This window comes from Eurosta solidaginis, chromosome 1 (assembly GCF_040869045.1).
Source record: "Eurosta solidaginis isolate ZX-2024a chromosome 1, ASM4086904v1, whole genome shotgun sequence".
Lineage (NCBI taxonomy): Eukaryota > Metazoa > Arthropoda > Insecta > Diptera > Tephritidae > Eurosta > Eurosta solidaginis.
This window is the reverse complement of record NC_090319.1, coordinates 124,626,520-124,647,755: the sequence shown is the minus strand read 5'-3', so window position 1 is coordinate 124,647,755 and position 21,236 is coordinate 124,626,520. Positions and strand designations below refer to the sequence as shown.

At 41.5% G+C, this 21,236-nt stretch overlaps 1 protein-coding gene and 1 pseudogene across 16 annotated transcripts in view; both read right to left on the bottom strand.

The window, feature by feature from the left end:
* The window catches only part of Mvl (Malvolio), a 1,196,163-nt gene that overhangs the window by 369,227 nt on the left and 805,700 nt on the right, over nt 1-21,236 (bottom strand). The window lies entirely within an intron of this gene.
* LOC137238615 (heat shock 70 kDa protein 4L-like) overlaps nt 7,863-21,236 on the bottom strand; it is a 39,068-nt pseudogene continuing 25,694 nt past the window's right edge.

Below are 21,236 nucleotides of genomic sequence, written 5' to 3'. Positions count from 1 at the left end.
ACCATTTTTTTTTTTTTCTTTCCAATTTCAAAAATTAAATCACTTGGTTTATTAATTTTATTTCGATCCTTGTGATTATCTGGTCTATCCCCCCACCAGTGGTAAGGTTTTCCAGACACAACACAAGGAAGAGGTTAACCTAACCTCACTTTCCGCACGATACCGAATAAGTTTGTTGTTGTTGTTTTTTTTGCACATCAAAAACACATTAATTCCAATTAAATTAATTCAGGCGCTCACTTCTTGTAAAACATTTATTTCTTTCTTCACTTTTTTCCGGTTATTTTTCGATTTTCATTAGCAATATCGCACGCACTTTGTCATTTGTTCACAATACACTCATTTATCTGTGGACGTGGCGAGTGGTCCCCTCTTTTGTTGTTGCCGCTGAGACAAAAAGTTTGTACAAAATATCGTTTGCTATTTTTCACTGCTTTGACAAAAAGTCCAAAAAATAAACCCTTTTCCGTTGTCGCTACACTGACAAAGTCTGAAATAAAAGTAATAAATATAAAACGTCGAAATTCAAAGTTTTTTTAATTCACTGCTAGGCCAGGTATCTTAATTCAGGAGACTCTCATTATTTCTAATCGGCAATTTTCTCTTTAATAAACGTAACCAAGACCATGGAAACCTACATCAGACTGGTAGAATTAATCGCAGAGTTTGATACAGATTACAGCCTTATACCGGAAAGCGACCATAGCAAACACACCCTTGCGATACAGCAGGAAGAGTTGCGGTCCTTGTGGAAGAAGGTAAAGTCTGCGTTTGATTCGCTACTAGGATCTGAGGAGGTGTCAGGGGATGACGTTATGGCGGTAAGAAAAAAGCAAAAAGCAGCATACGCAATCTACATGCGATGCCTAGCGTCTATATCTGCTGAGGCAGAAAAATACAAGAAAGCGGACAAGAACGTCAACCCTGAGCAAGAACCTCATGGGCATAAAATTCGCCTCCCTGCGTGCGATACGGAAGTGTTTAAAGGGGATTATCTGTCTTGGCCAACTTTTCGCGACCTGTTCACGGCAATATATATAAACAATTCTAGTTTGAAAGGGGTGGAAAAGTTATTCCATCTCAACAACAAAACGCAGGGCGAAGCAAAAGATATCGTTAAAAAATGCCCTCTCACAAATGAAGGTTTCGAGATGGCCTGGAAAAACTTGTGTGAAAGATACGAAAACAAACGTATCTTAGTTAACACACAACTACAAATTTTATTTAACTTAAAAAAGGTAGAAAGTGAGTGTGGCAGTTCAATAAAAAAGCTGCAAAATGATATAAATAATTGTATTTCGTCCCTCAAATGCCACAAAATTGACACTTCCAATTGGGATGCAATCCTGACCTATCTATGCTCAACCAAGTTACCAGAGAGCACGCTGGCTCTTTGGGAGCAAAGTATAGACCATAAAATGGACATATCCAAGTGGGAGGATATGGATAAATTCCTGTCTAATCGGTTTCAGACACTTGAAACAGTGTCTGGTTTTACAGGGCATGCCACTTCGAAAGTGCAAAAACCAAACGCGTCGCGACAATCGTCAGAAACCCCTACGAAAAGACTTGGTGCTTTTCAAACGAAAGTATCCAAGCAAACAATAAAATCAATTTGTAAAATGTGTAAATCCCCTGAACACAGATTACGCAACTGTTCACGCTTTTGCGAGTTAACCCCTCCAGACAGGATTAAATTCATAAAATCTACAAGTGGTTGTCTGAATTGTCTATCCCCAGGACACACAGTGACCAGATGCACCAGTTCCTACAACTGCAATACGTGCCACTCTCGTCACCATACGCTCCTGCATGCGGATAGCCTACAGAAAAACACCACCTACAACACGCCCCAACACTCCTACGATAATAGGCCCTCTACTTCTAGACAGGCATTAGCGAGACAGGAATCAGAAAAACCAGGTTCAAACGGGAACAAAAATGTGACATCCTGTCATACGAATTCCAGCACAGGTGTGCTATTAGGAACTGCTCGCGTACACATTCGCCATAATGGTACCGACTTCTCCGCACGGGCATTAATTGATTCAGGGTCTGAATGTTCCTTTATAACTGAAAGACTGAAACGCAGAATCAATTTGCCAGCGAGAAAAATGCATGCCCAAGTTTCAGGCATCACAAATGCGGTGTCAGCTCAGGTGAAAGAGGCATCCAAAATTGAATTACGTTCACCAGTGGATGCCTGCTTCAGCCTGACTACACCCGTTCTAGTCCTAGCCAAACTCACTGGGAATCTTCCATCCTGCCATATCAACGCCATGACTATGCAGGCATTCCCAGACTTGGTTTTGGCAGATAAAAGGTTCTACATCAACGAAGACGTAGACCTCATACTTGGAGGAGACATATATCCCCAAATTATACTGAGCGGTATGAAAAAGAATGTACTAAATACACTTTTGGCCCAAGAGACAGTGTTCGGTTGGATACTAACCGGTCGTATCGAAGCACCGAGTCCAACGATGAGCATCATGTCATTTTATAACGAGGTTGCATTGGACAACCAATTAAAAGCTTTCTGGGAGATAGAAAATGTTCCCAAAAACAAAATGCTTAATGAAGAAGAAAGGTATTGTGAACAAATTTTTAAGGAAACGACAAAACGTGATGAAAATGGGAAGTATATAGTTTCGCTACCATTCAGGCAGGATTACCCTGAGAATATTAAATTAGGACCGTCCCTAAAGCGCGCATGTTCACAATTCTTCAGAAATGAGGGGCGATTACTAAAAAACCAAGAGTTAGGGAAAGAATATGTTCGGGTGTTATCCGAATACGAAACGCTTGGACATATGAGAAAAATTAAAAATAATGTACCATCCGACGATTCGGATAATTATTTCCTGCCCCACCACGCCGTTGTAAAGGCGGAAAGTACCACCACCAAGGTGCGCGTCGTCTTCAACGCGTCAAGTCCTACAGCAAATGGCATTAGTCTAAACGACATACTCCACCCAGGGCCAGTACTCCAAGCAGACTTGCCTATTTTAATTCTACGTTGGAGACTGTACCGCTTTGTCTTTAATAGCGACATAGAAAAGATGTATAGGCAGATTTGGGTGACCGATAATCACGCCAAATTTCAAAGAATTGTCCATCGAACATCCCCCAACGAACCCATCAGTCTTTACGAACTAAAGACTGTCACCTTTGGTGTAAACTGCGCCCCCTACCTCGCGATACGGTCACTTCTACAATTGGCTGATGATGTAGAAAATACCCACCCAATAGCATCGGGCATATTACGCGAAAGTATGTATGTCGACGACGTTTTATCTGGAGGACATACAATAGCGTCAACTATCAAAGCAAGGAACGAGATTCGCGAAGCATTACACTCAGCTGGCTTTCCATTGCGCAAGTGGACATCCAATTGTGAGGAAATCCTTCAGGACATCCCCAAAACGGATTTGCTCAGCGAGGACTTCCTAGCGTTTGAAGAGGCTAGCTCGTTGAAGGCACTCGGAATACGATGGAACGCGCATTCAGACATGTTTTACTTCACAGCAGGAGTTTTAGAGAATGGCGAGAACATCACCAAACGCGCAATCCTATCCGCTATAGCCAAACTTTTCGACCCTTTAGGCTGGCTTGCACCAATGGTCATAGTAGCAAAAATACTAATGCAGAACATCTGGTTAGAGGGCACCGGGTGGGATGAACCTGTCTCCCCAACTACCTTAGAACGGTGGGAAAATTTCACCCAACACTATAGCGAAATAGATAACATTAGGATACCGCGGTGGGTAAATTTTTCACCGGAAGACGACATAGAAATCCACGGCTTCTGTGACGCCTCCGAGAAAGCATATGCGGCAGCGATATACATGCGCGTGAAAAGAAACGATCAGGTTTTCATACACTTACTTTTAGCGAAAACCAGAGTAGCTCCAGTGAAAACCATCTCGCTACCACGTTTAGAACTATGCGGCGCCGTGCTGCTTGCAGAGATCATGGAATCAATATTCAGAAACATTCATTTGGGGCCAGCAAAAGTTCACCTCTGGACGGATTCAACCATCGTACTCGCTTGGATAAGAAAGCCGCCCTGTTCCTGGTCAACCTTCGTCGCACACCGAATCACTAAGATCATCGATATGGTCGGTAACAAGGACTGGCTTCACGTTGACTCGGAATCTAACCCAGCGGATTTAGGGAGCAGAGGACAACTAGCGTCAGATTTGGTCAACAATTCGTTGTGGTGGCAGGGTCCTTCTTGGCTACAAGAAGACAATTCTCACTGGCCAGCACAAGATGCCGATTACAACACGTCCGTTGAGGAAAAGAGGGCACAATCGTATGCCACGACAAGGGTAGATCATACAGATATTCTTGAACGATTTTCAGATTTGCCACGAGCTTTGAGAGTCTTATCTTATGTTAGGAGATTCTATAAAAGAACGCATCCTAAAACCAAAGCAGTGTTCCAAGAAAAGTCGTGCATAATCTCAGCCGGTGAGATTAAGGCAACGACTCAAGCATTAATACGAGTCTGCCAGAAACAATTTTACGGGACCGAATATTTAAATTAAAGAATAGGGAACCTATTGATCGGAAGAGTGAAATCCTGTCACTCAACCCATACATCGACAAAGATGATATTATCAGAACAGGGGGGCGTCTAGGGGCCTCAAAAGACATGTCGTACGACGAGCGTCATCCGATCATCTTGCCTTACAATTGCAGGCTGTCTCGCCTTGCAGTCATGATGATTCATCATGATTCCCTTCATGGCGAGAACCAACTTATGCTCCGCCTTATTCGAACCCAATATTGGATACCGAATGTCAAGACCATGATCAGAGCCATCATCCACAATTGCAAAACCTGCATTATTCACCGAAAGCAGGCGCAGTCCCAACTTATGGGTACCCTTCCCTGCGAACGGACTACTTTTACCCGCGCGTTCACCAATACCGGGGTAGACTTTGCGGGGCCTTTCGACATCAAAAGCTACCGCGGTAGGGGATGTCGACTGTCAAAAGGCTACGTATGCCTCTTTGTCTGTTTCTCCACTAAGGCCATCCACCTAGAAGCCACTAGTGACCTGAGCACCCCATGCTTCCTCGCAGCCTTTTCGCGTTTTATCGCTAGAAGAGGATGTCCGAAAAACATCTACTCCGACAATGGTACGAACTTTGTCGGAGCTTCCAGATCTCTACGATCGGAATTCAAAGCCTTCCTAGCAGAAAGCCGAGACAAAACAGTCTCCAGGTATTGCCACCAAGCCCTAACTTGGCATTTTATTCCCGCCGGCGCTCCACATATGGGCGGCCTGTGGGAAGCGGGAGTGAAGAGCTTCAAAAGCCACTTCAAAAAGGTCGCGTCTCTCCATAAATATACCATGGAGGAGTTCCAAACCCTTTTGTGCCGGATCGAGGCATGTCTAAATTCACGGCCTCTCAGCCCGGCGTCCAATGACCCAACGGACTTGGAGCCACTAACCCCAGGACATTTCCTAACCGGCAGCCACCTGCTGGCTCCACCCGAACCAGATGCCAGTGAGAGCTCTGCCTCGATGATCAATCGATGGCAGAAACTCAAAGCCCTCCATCACACTTTCTGCCAACGATGGAAGGTGGAATATCTATCCGAACTTCAAAAACGAGTGAAGTGGAAGCATCCCAAAGAAAATATAAAAGTGGGAGATCTCGCTGTCCTCAAAGAGGACAACTTATCTCCCAACGAGTGGAGGCTCGGTAGAGTCGTCAACGTACACCCCGGTGAAGATAACCGAGTACGTGTGGTCGACCTCTTTACCGAGAAGGGTCAAGTCCGACGACCTTTGGTCAAACTGATCCTTCTTCCCACGGAGGAGATAGATTGCGAGAGGACCAAGAGCTCCTCCTAACAATCCCTCCGTTCCTCCCTACTTTCGAAATATCCCAAACCATCCCACTCACTCGTTATTCCATAACGAGTATACCAGAGAAGCCTTTACGCAGACCCTCGGTCTGCCACAGAAAACAAGGGCACTCGGCCCATAATCCTTTTAAATTTTTAAAATTTCAAAACCCAGCGCTCGTTCACCGAAACAAGGCCAATCAACCACCCTAATGCAGATCTCCATCTGTCACCAAACACTTATTGTTAATTTTCAAAATCAAACCCCAATTCACTCGCTCACCCCGAGCGAGGACAACAGAAAAGCCTACCGCAGAAGGGCGAACCGATCTGCCACAGAACACAGCTGCACTCGTTGCCGCGCAACGAGACACATCGCAAGCCTACCACTGATGAGAAAAATCATCTGCCCCAGATATTAGCAGAGTTAAATTCCTTACATGGTTAGAAATTCTAATTAAGTCCATCCATACATACATATGTTCGCTGCCCACTTAAATCTGTTGGCTTACGCCGCCTGGTCACGCTTAAAATGCGTCGTGAACACAAAGATAATCTTTACATATCATCGCCACACAACATAATTGAGCAACGTCACAATGGTGTAAATTGCGCAACCGCCTTGAACAATAACAACGCACAGAAAAATAGTAGAACCCATAAATCCATAAAAGTAGGTGTTTAAAAAACACCCGAGCATGTTTAAGCTGTTAAATATGCGAAAGAAGAGATAGAATCAGACAAATTCTAAATATTCTCGCGGAAAAATTCCTCCAATTCTTTTCTCCTAGGGAGAAGAATAATTGGGGAATAGGAATTTCGAATTTTCAACGTCAGCTGGTTTGTGAATTGAAATTTCGTTGCGCATTTCTTATTTCTTTAAAACAAAAAAAAAAAAAAAAAAAAAAAAATTGAAAAGTTTAATTATTTTTGCGAATTTGGTTGAAACTAAGAAATAAAGTATAAACAATGCACAGTATTGCATTTCATGTGTTATTCACTGAAATGAGTAATGAATTTGTGCCAAAGCAACATCAACAGAGGAGCATAAGAAGGAGGCAGCAGGGGGTTGCATGCTTTCGTCCAGCAAAACAATTTTCCAGGGTCAAGTCGAGTTGAGTTCGCCTTTCGCCATATGCCGAAATCTATTTAAGCCTTCTTAAAAATCCCTGCGGAATTTCTGGATGGTTGCATCAAATACACCAAGAGCTCTTACGATGCTTATGATATACTTTTCTACTTAAAATAGAGAATATTGTGGTAGAATGTACATACATATTTTAGCACAAATTTGTACAAATAAGTGTTCTTTCTTAAAAGAACCAATTTCCTTTAACTATTTGGATGCATTCCCTTTAATTTAACAAGTGAGAAGAAAAACAAACTATGAAATGGCAACGAAATCTCCCTCACATTCATAATACCTACTTTTCTCCCATAACCGGTCTCCGCCTTTTCGAACATTGTTCAGAATAGGAGGAAAGAGAAAAAAAAAAAAAAAACTCACGAGGAATTTTTATTTAGAATACGAGGAATGGGCGAAAGAAAAGGTCGCACGGTTTTTTGTTCAGAATTGGGCTGAATATGAAATGTAAAACCACTTACCAAATACGTATCCCAAATCCAATGCAACCGCCAAAGCCACCGGAGTGCGACTTGCTCCATGGAGTGAATGCCCTACGATCACAGCAGCGCCACATTGGACAACGAAAGCATTGGGTGCATGATAGTCTAGCAGTCAGGAACAACACTAAAGTCAAAGGGTTTTATATAGGTTAAGCAATAGTAGCTAAAGAATATTCCATGCTCACCATAATGAGATCAACCGTAGCCCGTTTTTCCCGGTGTGCCACCAACAGATATGCTTTCACCCCAAAAAACCAACGTACTCTATACTTAGCACGCAGCGCCACCAAATCGGGAGTTCACCATCAGCAGTTCCCTTCCCCCCAAATCTGTGTAAGACACGTCCATCAGCAGCAAAGGCCTGCCCACTGTCATTGCGTCGTCGCAGGGAATACTTCAATTTCACCCCCACTTTGAGACCCCTCACCATCCCAAGTTACTTTGACGGCATAATTTTGAATATCGGTTACCCCAAACTTGCGAACACGTACTGCCGGTGATATTATTGCACATTGCAGTGCTGCACCACGTGATACTGATTCATCTTGATTCAAATGGTACTAGCCGGTTTACCGAACACCTGCTCAATAAGCTGTTTTATCGCCGGAATACGGGTAGTTCCACCAACAACTTCTACGGAGTGTATGTCATCCAGCGACAGTTTGGAATCCTGCAACAACTTTATGAATGTCATCTCTACTCGTTTAGACAAGTGCGCACACAACTCTTCCATTTGTGTGCGTTGCAGTGATGAAGAAACATCAACGTCATTCATAAAACATTCTATATTTATTGGCAGTTTAGTACTATTTGCTGACATCTATTTTTTCAGCTTTTCTATTTCCGTCAGCAAACGCAAATAAGCACGAGGATTAGTTTTAGCGTTCAGCTTGTAGCGGTCATAGAATTCTTTAGAGCAATATTCCCCTAAAACACTGTCAAAGCCGCGACCTCCAATCTGATCCCAAGCACTTGCAATCATCTTCAATTTACCCTTGGTAAAAGAACACACGCTGACTTGTAAAGACGAATGGCCACAATCAACGAAAACTACGTTACGCGGCTTTATTCTCATCTGGTAAGTCCTGCTTGTAGAAACCATATGATAGTGCCGTTGCCGTAGGTTCGTTCATAAGGCGCAAAACATTCAGTCCAGCAGTTTGAGCAGCGTCCAACAATGAGTTACGTTCAGAGTTTGTAAAATATGCTGGACACGCGATTACACAGTCCTTCACCTGGGCTTGCAGAGCAGAAGTCGATGTTTCCTTAAGTTTGGTGAATAGCATAGCAGTCACCTGTTCAGGGGAAAAATGTTGCTCCTGATCCAAGTAGTCTACTTTGAAGCCTATGCCACCATCTGGGCGTTGCTCTACCTTCGTTGGAATGCTAACAAGTTCACGTTGTACGTGTGGATCATTGAATTTGCGTCCCAGTAAACGTTTGAAACCACTTTATCACATTTTATATTTACATATTGGGCCTGATTTTTTTTTACAATAACTTAATTAGATATTGATATAAAAATATGCGCCCATTATTACGCTACATAGTCGATTTTTATACCAATTTTCTAAAGGCCGATAAGCAGCTGGGTTACATACATACACCTATCAGAGATTTCACCCATTGCTTATTTATTTACATCGTGATAATAAATGAAATCAAGTGTTGAAACAGCGCACTTACAAGTCGAGAGGATAGAAGAATAGTGCTAAATATTTTCCGCGAAAGTCGGCGAGTTTGATTTCTTGAAAGTCATTGCCAACAACCGCCAAGCCCTTGAAGTCTGGCGCAGGGTGTTGAACTTTCACAGCTAATAGCTGTGCACTTTGATGGAAAAGTCTCCCCACACTCATCTGCTCACGCGCCGACACATTGTTGGAACACTTCGGAAGAGTGCCCTTGCAAAAAAAAGACATGTTGGTGTTGCACGCAAAATATAGTCATTTGCTAGTGTTTGGTTTCCTCCAGTTTTTGCTGCAGCTACCTAGTAAGACTCATTGCCGAAATCGATTCCAATCACAGACATTTTTCACTGTCTTATGTTATTGATGCCGCAATGAAAGGAAGTTTTTCAGCGTTGAGTACTTGAATCAGTATCGACGATATAAAATACTATAAGAGAGCTATTATTCCACGTTTTTTCCAGACCTTATAACCAGGTTTAATTTACGCACAACGAGTCATAAATTGGTTTTTGACCGCTAAAGAAAATTGCGAATGATTGTACTACGGCCACGCGCCGTAGTAAAAAGAATGAAACAACGGAAAAAATCTTTCGATTAGTCCCGTTTGTTTCAATTCTGAGAAATTTACATTCTATACACGGGCGTGTATGAATGTTCGCAATTTTTTTTTTGTCTTTGTTGCCAGCAAATATCTACCAGTACGCGGACTTTTTAAGAGGAAAATGTTGGTAGACAAAAAAAAATTGCGAACATTCATACACGCCCGTGTATAGAATGTAAATTTCTCAGAATTGAAACAAACGGGACTAATCGAAAGATTTTTTCCGTTGTTTCATTCTTTTTACTACGGCGCGTGGCCGTAGTACAATCAAAATGATTGTACTACGGCCACGCGCCGTAGTAAAAAGAATGAAACAACGGAAAAAATCTTTCGATTAGTCCCGTTTGTTTCAATTCTGAGAAATTTACATTCTATACACGGGCGTGTATGAATGTTCGCAATTTTTTTTTTGTCTTTGTTGCCAGCAAATATCTACCAGTACGCGGACTTTTTAAGAGGAAAATGTTGGTAGACAAAAAAAATTAAAATAGTAGTAGTTGGTAGATTTTTTTACCAAGAAAACAACCGCTATAGTTCTTATTTGTCCCAAACACTTAATAAGTTATTGTAAAACAAATAACGCGCATTTCAGAAGATGACACTTTAAAACTCGTAAACAAGACAAAATTACATGTACATTTGTATAGATATATGTACATTGCTTATGCCTATACGACACTCACTTTTTTCCTGTATCGTGCGTGTGAAATACCGACAAACATGTACCAAAACGTCTAATCACAACAACAATATTCCAAGGTACCAAAAGTACTGCCACAAAATAACCGATCTCGAAAGGAAATCGTTTACGTAGAACCCTTTATTTTCGTACAAATTAAAAAAAAAAAAAAAACGGAAAAAATAGCGCAGAAAATATTCGCGTACTCAGTTACTATATTTCTCTACTCAAAAACTTTTTTTCTGGTTTAAGTTCTTCAGAAAATTTTCAAAATTGACTGATTTGGTCAGTATCGCCTCCTAATGTTAGTCGGGTGGGCTCGGCAATTCAACTCTTTAAAATTATCACAGTATACGTTTACAGTGCGAAAATACTGAAATATTGGTAGATTTTGGGCCTCGATGGTAGTAGTAGTAGAAAATGAAAATGGGCCAGAAAAGCTAGTAAACCTACCAATGCGGTAAAGTCCGTGCACTGACGGTCCATATACTTATACCAACGTATGTACATATACATGCCGAGTTTAAATGTGCATTATATTAGGGATGCATAAAAAGATGCAAACGGGTACCCACAAACCCGAGTCTGAGAAACCGGTAACGGAGCCAAATACCCTTCGGGAACCACGCCTTTTTGATAAAGGCCATCAATAAAACATGACTACAAGCGTACTTGGGGAAAAGTTGAAGAAATAAGTGAAGGTCAATACAAAAAAAAAAAATGATTCATTCTACAAATTTTTCTCTTCGTCCAAAACGAAGATTTTTTATTTTTTCTTTACATCGCATACAATTTGCTGTCCAAACATTTTTTTGTGGGGCGGGCAGGGAAGTTGTTGAGTTTTAGCACCAACAACACAAATAACAGCGAATCAAAAGAACCCACGCTATACACTTTCTACCCGGTTCGGTACCAGAATGTGCGAACCGAAAATCGTAAATGCTAATTTTTCTGCAGCATTAGTGTGCCCGTGGCTAACTAAAACGCTACCGGGTGACACAAAATAAACAAAATAAGGCACTAAAGACCCAGGCACATAACGTGCGGGGAAGGAGGCCATGCACATAATGCGCGCCACATATGAATATTTTTTTTTATGCAGCGACAGATGTTTCCCCTTATGCGCGCGCTACTAAAATTTCCCAAATCTCAACAATACAATTAGGGACCACTCGCCCCTGCACTCCGACAAGGACCCGACCTACTCAAGCCCATTGCATTCCTTTCAGAAAATGGGTCGTTTTGCCGCCTTGAAACGGAATGCCGCCGCGCACGCAGTGCGTTATTCATCTGAATGCCGAGTGTGTCTTGGGCGACACCCTATCCGCTTATGCCCCATCTTTCGGGCAAAAAAGCCAGAAGAGCGCCTCTATGTGGCGATACGCGGAAGCTACTGCGGAAATTGTCTGGCCCCTGATCACCGCTCTAACGCGTGCCCAAGCCAAGGGCGATGCAAACGGTGCGGCGAGAAGCACCACACGATGCTACACATCGCCTCGATCGACGAGGAGGAGCAGCTACTCCGAGAAGCCCGCTCCAAGCCATGGAGCGTCCAAGTGGAAGAGGAGCTAGATTCACCCCGAGAGCGGATAGACGACTCGATCTCTTTATATGCGTCGGACGTTGGAACGGAGACTGGACCTCTTCGTCCACCCCGAAACCACGATGCCAGTCGGACCGGAGCGGAGACGCGGTCTCTTCGCCCGACCATACCACCAACAGCCAAGTCATTTCGACCTCGATTGCAGCATGAGATGAAGCGGCTCCAACAAGGGACAGCGACAGCACAGCGCCAAACATATAACGGCCGAGCGGAGACCCGGTCTCTTCGCCGGCAACCCAGGAACCTCCAACGGAGACGATCTTCGCGCGACCGCAGAGCGGAGACAAGGCCTCTTCGCCTGCAACAACGACTTCACACTCATCATCAGCCGCAGGACCGCCGCAACGGATCTGGATCGTTACAACTCACCACAGTGTCCGCCTTCCGGGCAGGGCTCCTAGCCCCGCATTCAGCTGCCACCGCCACCATGATACCGACGGTAGCGATCACCCCCACCGCGGTCGTGAAAATAGAAGCAGGGGGGCGGCTACACCTCGTCCGCGCCTTAATCGATGGATGCTCCCCCACCACAATGATTGCGGATGAGCTCGCCCAGGAGCTCCAACTTCCCACCAGCAACATTGGCGGGCAAGCAGGATGTCTGCTGCGTATCCGAGGAAGACACGGACAAAACAAAAGAATTGCGACCCATGCTGCGGTCGTATCAAACTTTCGGCGCATGACACCCACAACCAGCATCGACAGTGCCATCGCAGCCCCGTACGCACATCTCCGTCTGGCGGATCCGCAGTTCCATGCATCCGCGCCGATCCGCCTCATCCTAGGAACAGATGTATATGCGGAAATAATATTACCAGGGATTCTGCCCACCACGTTTGGCCCTTTGCTGGCTCAGAGTACCATCTTCGGTTGGGTACTCTCGGGCACAACCAAGGCCTAACATCAAAATATTCGGTAACGACCGAAACAAATGAATTTTTTATACTTTGTTATTTTTATTGAATTTTGGTGTACACAGTTGCAACAGACTTGCATTGTGAATTCGTACCAGCGAAAAATCGTTCGATTCCTCCATTGCCATACCTACGTGTCAAATAATAGCTGACAGGGAGAACGGCAGTCGCGAATGGCCAGATAAGGGAATAAAGGTTTGTTTTCTTTTGCTCGCCGTTCTTAAATTGAAGTGCCATGAATTGTACATTTGTTTCAAATCAGCTTTCTTTTAAATTTGTCTACCGAAAATCAGACTACATATTAATATTCATTTCTAAAATCAAGTTTATAGATTAAATTCAAGCCACCAGCTACGCAGGCATTTTAAAATATGTAAATAAAGCAATATACCACTGGTGAGCTAATGATTTAGGTAATCGGACAACGATTGAACAGGTGCTCGAAGCTGTTTACTATTGTGAACATTTCTATCAAACCTTCGCCACTTGTATGAATTCACAATGGAGGTATGCGTTTAAAATCTTGTATCATTATAATAAGCTATTTTTTATTAAATTTTCTTCTTACAAAATTCACAAGCATAGAATTTCCAATGAATTTGTAATTAACGGCAAGAAAAATGAACACGTATATCTTCTTACTTCTTTTCGCTATCCCTAGCTCTAGGCAAGCCTGGCTTAGGCCTTGAATCATAACGGGAAAAGTGCCGAATGACAGAGGCATCAGCAACCAAGCTCACCCATTGCGCAAACCATCTTGCGTGCCGCCAAGCCGGCGGACTAAACAGCGTTTATGTTAAGTTAGATATAATTAGCTATAAGTTTTTATTTTTTTCTTCTCTTCTTCACGGTCGGTGATCCTTGGCGGACTGTGACGTTGCGTACCGCAAGGGGGGCGGCATGTTTAGGCCCAATGCCTAACTTTTACCTGATTGACGGCGCCCCTCCCTAATGTTTTAATAATATTTCCAGCCACCCACACTCACGCCTACATTTGTGTGCATGCATGCACATGCATGCGTTTCATACACATGCACGTGTGTGTGTGCAGGTTGTCAGCACCCATGCACGTATATGTGGGGGTGGTTGTATGTGTGGCCTTTCCCCTCCTTAACACCAGAGGACTTTTTCGCGGCTTAGCGGTTGTCCTCAACGGGATAACCGGTCTCTTTTTCGATCGACCGCCAACCAGCACACATCGCCGAGTATCACCGTCATCAGTTTTACACTCAAAGGTAATATTGTATCCTCTTTATATTTCCTTACACTCTAATTAAATATTATTTTCTAACGAGGGAATCCTCTTTGTGTTCTTATTTATTTCTTTGAGTGACCCATCCATTCCGAGATCGACCCGTGTGCGCCTACCCACTGCCGGTTTCAGACGCACCCAGGCCGAACAGTGAAGATTATAACTCTCACTCGAGAATAATTGATGTTTCGGACTCGCTCTTTGCCATAAAAAAAAACGGTTCTAGCTTCTCTTAATAACTAAAAATTTTATTTATACTTTTTATCTATTGTATTTGTGAATCTATATTTCTCAGCTGATGAGTTTCTCTGTAGCTGAGCGGTTTTAGATCTCTGCGCTTAAGAAGCCACTGCCTATCAAAGACTCGGTAACAAAAAAAAATTTATTATGAATAAAACATAAATAAGAATTAGGATACAAAAAAAAAAATTTAAAAAAATTATGTATTAATTAAAAAAAAATAACAAGATTAGCCTGGTTTATCGGGCCACTTGAAGGCAATGCGCTGCCACAACGTCCGAGAAAAAAAAAATTCGTCACACCAAATCCTGATAAAATTTGGGAAGTTCAAACAATTCCTCAGCCAAAAGATGTTGGCCAATTACGATCCCTTCTCGGTTAAAAGAATTACTGGGGTAAGTTTATCAAGTCGATGAAGCAGTTGAGAGGTCCGTTGGATGATTTTTTAAAGAGAGAGGTAAGGATTAATTGCATATCATTCATTAAGAATCGTTTGATCAATAGAAAAAAAGTGTATTATCTGATTTAGTCCATACACATTTTGACTCGAAAAAGGTCATTATACTGGCAACTGATACATCAAAAGATGGCATGGGGTAGCATTAATGCATCGTTTCAAAGATAAATCTTTACATCCCATAATTCACTTTGCTGCAACATTTAATGAAGCGGAGAAAAATTACTCACAAATAGAAAAAGAAGGCCGTGCTTTTAAATTTGGTTTGAAACGATCTCACTTTTACATCGCAGGTCGACGATTCTTCGTACAAATAGACCACAAACCGTTGTTGGCAATTTTTGGATCAAAGGATGGGTATCCAGTTTATACGGCTAATCGTCTACTACAATGGGCGTTGATTGTTTTAGTATACGATATTCACTTTTAGTTCATAGCTACAAATAACTTCGGTTATGTTGATGCTGCATCAAGATTGATGTCTAAATTTACCAAACCAAATGAGGATACCGTCGCTGCACATATTTCGAGAACTAATAAAAAAGCAGACGATATTTCCTGTTTGACATTACAATCAGCACAACAGCTACCCATTACAGTAGACGCTCACAAATTAGAATCACTTTGTTTTTAGGTTGATTTTAATTTCTAAAAAATTCTAATTCCTGGAGGTTTTTTATTTGTATAAGACCTTAAAAATTAAGTTAATTTGCATTAAAAAACTACAATGAAATGTAGAATAATCCAGTTGCATCTACATTATATATTTGTGACTGCATTAGTCGAATCTCATAGACTTTTGCACCTTTTGCACGAAATCTGTGAATAAACGGGGTAACTGAAGCAACATCCCTAGAGAGGATCTCGCCACAAATTAAAAAAAAACGGATCCCGTCGCTTTTTAAATTTCGTAAACCATCCATCACATGTACAAAATGCACTTTCATCTTTATCGGAATATTTCACTTTGAATATTTGTTTGGCTTTCTCCTTTAGTATTGGCCCAGTTAATATACACTTTTTATACTCAGTTGAGCAGAGCTCACAGAGTATATTAAGTTTGATTGGATAACGGTTGGTTGTACATATATAAAGGAATCGAGATAGATATAGACTTCCATATATCAAAATAATCAGGATCCAAAAAAAATGTGATTGAGCCATGTCCGTCCGTCCGTCCGTCCGTCCGTTAACACGATAACTTGAGTAAATTTTGAGGTATCTTGATGAAATTTGGTATGTAGGTTCCTGAGCACTCATCTCAGATCGCTATTTAAAATGAACAATATCGGACTATAACCACGCCCACTTTTTCGATATCGAAAATTTCGAAAAACCGAAAAAATGCGATAATTCATTGCCAAAGGCGGTTAAAGCGATGAAACTTGGTAGATGGGTTGACGTTATGACGCAGAATAGAAAACTAGTAAGAGTTTGGACAATGGGCGTGGCACCGCCCACTTTTACAAGAAGGTAATTTAAAAGTTTTGCAAGCTGTAATTTGGCAGTCGTTGAAGATATCATGATGAAATTTGGCAGGAACGTTACTACTATTACTATATATGTGCTAAATAAAAATTAGCAAAATTGGATGAAGAACACGCCCACTTTTTAAAAAAAATTTTTTTTAAATTCAAATTTTAACAAAAAATTTAATATCTTTACTGTATATAAGTAAATTAAGTCAAAATTCAACTCCAGTAATGATATGATGCAACAAAATACAAAAATAAAAGAAAATTTCAAAATGGGCGTGGCTCCGCCCATTTTCATTTAGTGTGTCTAGAATACTTTTAATGCCATAAGTCGAACAAAAATTTACCAATCCTTTTGAAATTTGGTAGGAGCATAGATTCTATGACGTTAACTGTTCTCTGTGAAAATGGGCGAAATCGGTGGAAGCCACGCCCAGTTTTTATACACAGTCCACCGTCTGTCCTTCCGCTCGGCCGTTAACACAATAACTTGAGCAAAAACCGATATATCTTTACTAAACTTAGCCCACGTACTTATCCGAACTCACTTTATCTTGGTATAAAAAATGGCCGAAATCCGACCATAACCACGCCCACTTTATCGATATCGAAAATTACGAAAAATTAAAAAAATGCCATAATTCTATACCAAATACGAAAAAAGGGATGAAACATGGTAACTGGATTGGTTTATTGACGCAAAATATAACTTTGGAAAAAACTTTGTAAAATGGGTGTGACACCTACCATATTAAGTAGAAGAAAATGAAAAAGTTCTACAAGGCGAAATCAACAGCCCTTGGAATCTTGGCAGGAATACTGTTAGTGTTATTGAATATATAAATAAATTAGCAGTACCCGACAGATGATTTTCTGGATCACCTGATCCACATTTGGTCGATATCGCGAGAACGCCTTCACATATATATCTAAGGGCCACTCGCTTTTAAAACCCTCATTAATACCTTTAATTTGATATCCATATCGTACAAACACATTCTAGAGTCAACCCTGGCCCACCCTAATGGCGGTATCTCGAAAAGGCGTGCACCTATAGACCTAATGCCCACTCCCTCTTAAAATGCTCAGTAACACCTTTCGTTTGATACCCATTTCGTAAAAACATTCTAAGTCACCCCTGGCCCACCCTAATGGCGATATCTCGAAAAGGCGTCCACCTATAGACCTAATGTCCACTCCCTCTTAAAATGCTCAGTAACACCTTTCCTTTGATACCCATATCGTACAAACATTCTAGAGTCACCCCTGGCCCACCCTAATGGCGATATCTCGAAAAGGCGTCCACCTATAGACCTAATGCCCACTCCCTCTTAAAATGCTCAGTAACACCTTTCGTTTGATACCATATCGTACAAACATTCTAGAGTCACCCCTGGCCCACCCTAATGGCGATATCTCGAAAAGGCGTCCACCTATAGACCTAACGCCCACTCCCTCTTAAAATGCTCAGTAACACCTTTCGTTTGATACCCATATCGTACAAACATTCTAGAGTCACCCCTGGCCCACCCTAATGGTGATATCTCGAAAAGGCGTCCACCTATAGACCTAGTGCCCACTCCCTCTTAAAATGCTCAGTAACACCTTTCGTTTGATACCCATATCGTACAAACATTCTAGAGTCACCCCTGGCCCACCCTAATGGTGATATCTCGAAAAGGCGTCCACCTATAGACCTAGTGCCCACTCCCTCTTAAAATGCTCAGTAACACCTTTCGTTTGATACCCATATCGTACAAACATTCTAGAGTCACCCTTGGTCCACCTTTATGGCGATATCTCGAAAAGGCGTCCACCTATAGAACTAAGGATTACTCCCTTTTAAAATACTCATTACCACCTTTCATTTGATACCCATATCGTACAAACACATTCCAGAGTCACCCCTGGCCCACCCTAATGGCGATATCTCGAAAAGGCGTCCACCTATGGTCCTAATGCCCACTCCCTCTTAAAATGCTCAGTAACACCTTTCGTTTGATACCCATATCGTACAAACACATTCTAGAGTCACCCCTGGCCCACCCTAATGGCGACATTTCGAAAAGGTGTCCACCTATAGACCTAATGCCCACTCCCTCTTAAAACGCTCAGTAACACCTTTCATTTGATTCCCATATCGTACAACTAGAGACACCCCTGGTCCACCTTTATGGCGATATCTCGAAACGGCGTCCACCTAGGGAACTAAGGATCACTCCTTTTCAAAATACTCATTAACAGCTTTCATTTGATACACATATCGTACAAACACATTCTAGAGTCAGCCCTGGTCCACCTTTATGGCGATATCCCTAAATGGCGTCCATCCATAGAACTATGGCCTACTCTCTCTTAAAATACTCTTTAATACCTTCCATTTGATACACATGTCATACAACCACATTCCAGGGTTACCCTAGGTTCATTTTCCTACATGGTGATTTTCCTTATTTTGTCTCCATAGCTCTCAACTGAGTATGTAATGTTCGGTTACACCCGAACTTAGCCTTCCTTACTTGTTTTCTCGTTGATTTAGAAACCACTCATAAAGAGTTGCTTCCATTTTTGGAAATTCGGCGATGTGCATAGTTTTTTTGTTAGCCTCATGATAGGTATTAGAAACAGCGTTTAAAATTGATGATTTATTCGATTTGATATAGCTGATTGCAGATGCCGCCACATCAAATTACAGGGCTAACCGCTTCCCTTGAACACCAACCTTTTTCCAAGATCTGAACTTTAGTTTCCAGGGACAAAGTATTTTTCTTACGTTTATTTGGCATTTCAGCGAATTACTTTTACTTACTTTAAACCAACAATGCCAAAACAAGTGCACGCGTATCGAATTTCACACAAAAACTAACGACTACCGAGAGTCAGGCCCGCCGCTAGCAGTTTTTTGACTGCGTGCAAATACCGAAAATGGCGCCCTTTGATTACATATCGTCGCTCCCATGGAAGACTAACACGTTTCAGATTTTCTGTGCTAGTTTTCTATGAGAAAACCTGAAAAATGTTAGTATTTCAAGGGACAATATTATACTGAGTTTTGCTTTAAAAAAGATTTTTTTTTAATTTTGTTCATCATAGAATATAAAAGAAAAGCAATCTTAATAAATAGGTATAAAACATTTATTTTGATTGGGGTCTTAGGATCTTTTTCACCATCTCCGGTAACGCTAACTGACGGTTTATTTGACAGATAACCGGACGATTTCTGCTAAATAAACTGTCAGTCAGCGCTAACCGGAGATGGTGAAAACGGTCCTAAGACCCCAATCAAAATAAATGTTTTATACTATGTTATAATGTATAAATATTTTATATAATGGAGAAATATTTTGATTCTCTCACGTTGTTCAGTATATATTTTTTTATAGTCGTGCCGAGCATATCAATTATTTCATTCTGAATTGGATCTCCTAAATAGTGAGTCATACGTTCTGAGTCTAATTTCGAGGATTCAATTCTGTGAATATGTTCCCGTGTTACTGTATCAAAGGATGCTATCATTTCGATTGCTTTTAGAAAATTACCATTACCAGGTTCATATAATATTTTTGACGACCCCCGGAAAGCCAGGGACTGTCTAGATAAAAACTTAATAAGAGCTATGATTCTTTCTAGCAAGTCACACCATTGTTTTTTTTCGATTCAAATAGTTGCAGTTGCATTTGATTTACAGTAGCTTTATTTTTGCTACCTTTATATTAAGTCCCTTTCATGTTTGTCCCTTCATTTCCATACGAATTTTTGACCCACGGAAAAGTCTTTTTCGGTAACTTCTCGTTGAGCTAGACACTTGATACTTAGAACATAGTTCAGATCTGGGGGACATTACAACGCATGTAAAAAAATCCGCTAGGTGGCGCATGGATCGTGATATACAGACAATTAATTTTAAAATCAAAAGTTTGCGATCGACTTTTAACTAACTTCTCGGCGATCCAGAAACTTTAAACTTAACACATAATTTGCGAGTCAATGGCACTACAATTCGTGGAAAACAAAATGCCGCCAGGTGGTAGAAGAATCGAGATAAACGAAGATCCCTGAAAAAACGCAGGGAATTTTGCGATCGATTTTTAAGTAACTTGCCGGTGAGCTAGAGACTTGAAACTTGGGCCGTGAGTCAGAACCCGGTGACAATGCAATATTTGATCAACAAAATTTCGCTAGGTGGCGCATGGATCAAGATATTAAGACAATTATTTTTGATTTGGGAATCCTTCAATCCATTTTGAACTAACTTCCCGGTGACTTAGAGACTTGAAACTTGGCACAAAATTCGAAGCATGGTGACAATATAATTTATAGAATATAAAATTCCGCTAGTTGGGGCGCTAAGTGAGATAACTGCAAATCCTTGAAAAAACGAGGGGAATCTTGCAATCGATTTTTGAGTAACTTCCCGGCGAGCTGGAGATATGAAACTTGAGCCGTAAGTCAGAACCCGGTGACAATGCAAGATTTTATCAAAAAAATTCCGCTAGGTGCCGCATGGATCGAGATATTAGGAACATTAATTTTAATTTGAGAATCTTTCAATCCATTTTAACTAACTTTCCGGTTACCTAGAGACTTGTAACTTAGCACATAGTTCGAGACCCGGTGACAATACAATTCATAGAAAACAAAGTTCCGCTGATGGCGTGCTGAGAAAACTACACATCCCTGAAAAACGAAGGGAATCTTGCGATCGATTTTTGAGTAACTTGCCGGTGAGCTAGAGGCTTGAAACTTGGGCCGTGGGTCACAACCCGATGAAAATGCAATATTTTATCAAAGAAATTTCGCTAGATGGCGCATGGATCGAGATGTTAGGAAAATAAA